A 3,256-nucleotide genomic window follows, 5' to 3' on the forward strand; every position below is an offset into this window, starting at 1 on the left:
AGAGATAGTCTTGGGTGTGTTGTTTTCCAAGTTTGTCGTGTTTAAATACTACAGGGATTTGAACCCAAAAAGGGACACCTGTGAGCTAAATCTAACACTATATAGAGGGACAAAATATAGGCCTTAAAAATTGTAAATGCAGCTCCTCCCTGTTCCAGAGACAGCTGCATCTCCTCATGTAGTGCCAGCCTCATTCCATAGAAAAGATGGTGCGTGTCGGTGTGAAGGGATTTGGCCATATTGGGCGCCTAGTTACCAGGGCTGCCTTCTCCTCTGCATCTGGCAAAGTGGAAATTGTTGCCATCAATGACCCCTTCATTGACCTCAACTACATGGTCTACATGTTCCAGTATGACTCTACCCATGGCAAATTCAATAGCACCGTCAAGGCTGAGAATGGGAAGCTTGTCATCAATGGGAAGTCCATCACCACCTTCCAGGAGCGAGATCCCGCTAACATCAAATGGGGTGATGCTGGTGCAGAGTATGTTGTGGAGTCTACCAGCATCTTCACTGCCATGGAGAAGGCTGGAGCTCACTTGAAGGGTGGGGCCAAAAGGGTCATCATCTCTACCCCTTTAGCCAGCCGATGCCCCCATGTTTGTGATGGGTGTGAACCACAAGAAATATGACAACTCGCTCAAGATTGGCAGCAATGCATCCTGTACCACCAACTGGCCAAGGTCAGCCATGACAATTTTGACATTATGGAAGGGCTCATGACCACAGTCTATGCCATCACTGCCACTCAGAAGACTGTGGATGGCCCCTCTGGAAAGCTGTGATGTGATGACCGTGGGGCAGCCCAGAACATCATCTCTACATCCACTGGTGCTGCCAAGGCTGTGGGGAAGGTCATCCCAGAGCTGAGCGGGAAGCTCACTGGCATGGCCTTCCATGTTCCTACCTCCAATGTATCTGTTGTGGATCTGACATGCGGCCTGCAGAAACCTGCCAAATATGATGACATCAAGAAAGTGGTGAAGCTGGCGTCCAAGGGCCCACTAAAGGGCATCCTGGGCTACACTGAGGACCAGGTTGTCTCCTGTGACTTCAACAGCAACTCCCACTCTTCCACCTTTGATGCTGGGGCTGGCTTTGCTCTCAATGACAACTTTGTAAAGCTCATTTCCTGGTATGACAATGAATATGACTACAGTAACAGGGTGGTGGACCTCATGGCCTACATGGCCTCCAAGGAGTAAGAAACCCTGGCCCACCCACCGCAGCCAAGCAAGGATACTGCTGAGGAGTTCCCATCCCAACTCAGCCCTCACAACTGAGCATCTCCCTCTCAATTACATCCCACACCCCCATAATAACAGGAGGGACCTAGGGAACCCTCCCTACTCTCTTGAATACCATCAATAAAGTTCACTGCACCCATAAAAAAAATTGTAAATGCTGTAAAATATTTCTTATTCTCTTCAGGAACAGCAAAAGATGCTCAAGAATAGGTTCAAAACTTGCATGCATCTGGTCTATCCCTGACCTTGAGTTTATGCAGTACACTAAAGGGCCACAGTGCGGACCAGAGAGCTCTGTTTAGCTCCTATGACCTCCAGCAATGACACCTTGCCGCCACCTATGTGCAAAGGTATAAATCAGGTGTAACTAGCTTGTCTAATTCATGAGGTTTTTGTGGTACTCTTAGATCACACCTGAGTGCACAGCAACATGACAACACAGGGTAGATGAAAGCACGGTGAGATTGTAAGAAGCAATATAAACACAGGTTACGTGTCTTTTCTTCTAATCCAAAATCTAACAAGGTCACAGACTAAAATTATGGGACATTCTTTTGATAAACCAATCTGCCTCCTGTTCTGAGCCATGTTTCCCAGGCATGGCGCAATTATAATCTCTTGATTATAAATATACTTTATGTTAGAAGTACTAGAAGTACATATGGCTATCTTTGGATAAAGAAAACAGGGAACAATAAAGACACTGAAGAATTTGTCTTTCTAGAAAGTTCCCAGTTGATGTTAATACAGCTGGTCTTGAGACCACACATGCAAAACTGCCCTACCCTTGATGGAGGACTATCAATGGATGCTGAGAAAGGAAAAATCAAATTTCTCTCCAGGCAACCTCTGACAGGTAATCTGATCTCAAGTGGGCAGCTCAAGACACGTGTACATAAAAGCCACATGAAATGCCCTCAGATAGGATGTATGTGTGCACATGTTTTTGTGTGTGCATGTATGCAATTAATTAAAGAAGAGTCATGAATTTGATAGGGCATGGGGGAAGAGAAGAAGAAGAAGAGGGAGAGGCAAAAATGATGAAAATACAGTACACATTTATAAAATTCTCAAAAACTAAAATTTAAATTTAAAAGTAAGAGAGTAATGAGTGTATGTGTTAATATTTAAATTATATTTTAGTGAATTTTAAACTGATCCAGTATATGCTATACTCTTCCATAAATTTTATTTCAAATATTCATCAAATTGTATTTATTTTATTATCTATTGTTTTGATGTTAATATATAAATCAAATTAATCCCCCTATAATTATCCAAAATATTAGGACAAATATCTTTCATCAATTTAAAAAGATGTTTCATTTATTATTCTATATAAAATATTATCTTCATGTTTATTATGGTTTATGGGATTTTTCTTTTGAGAAAGTTACTGAAAGTACAAGTGCTATAAATATATTTAAGTAAAATATCCCGTATCCCCTCTGAGTACTTTTTGAGACACACAAAAAATAGACACATCTTTGAGATAGAAACATGGGCAAGTGTGTTAAAGCTGAGCGTCTCTTAAACAAGAGCCCAGTTCCTATAAGCAAACTCTGGGGAATTCCAGATGCTTAGAGTAAGGTCCAGATCTCAGATGAGTCAGCCAACATCTAAGCAAAGACTGCATTAGATCGAGCAGCATCTTTGGGCTCCAGGAAGAATATCACCAGACCAGACACAGGATGACAGAATATCCCAGAAGTGCTAAAGTCTAAGCTGTACTGAAAAGTTAGAAGAAGCCCCTTGCTAAATATCTTCTATAGTAGTATCCTGCAAGAAAGAGCCCCTCGGCTGGGATGAACTCTGGACCCTTCCAAGTAGCACCTGGGGGGAAGGTCTTGAGGAAGATAGAGATATCCCCTTAGCACATTATCCAGGGGGAAAGGATTGATCTGAAAGTTAAGTCCATGGCTATCACATGAAATGATATCCTTCCTCCCTTGAGATTCCCATATAACTTCAACAGAGCCTGGTGATGAGAAATATATCTTCTTCACTCC

At 42.4% G+C, this 3,256-nt stretch overlaps 1 pseudogene; it reads left to right on the forward strand.

The window, feature by feature from the left end:
* Positions 1-200: 200 nt before the first annotated feature.
* On the forward strand, positions 201-1,205 carry LOC116894403 (annotated as a pseudogene).
* Positions 1,206-3,256: the final 2,051 nt, after the last annotated feature.

The sequence above is a fragment of the Rattus rattus genome, chromosome 2 (genome assembly GCF_011064425.1).
Source record: "Rattus rattus isolate New Zealand chromosome 2, Rrattus_CSIRO_v1, whole genome shotgun sequence".
Lineage (NCBI taxonomy): Eukaryota > Metazoa > Chordata > Mammalia > Rodentia > Muridae > Rattus > Rattus rattus.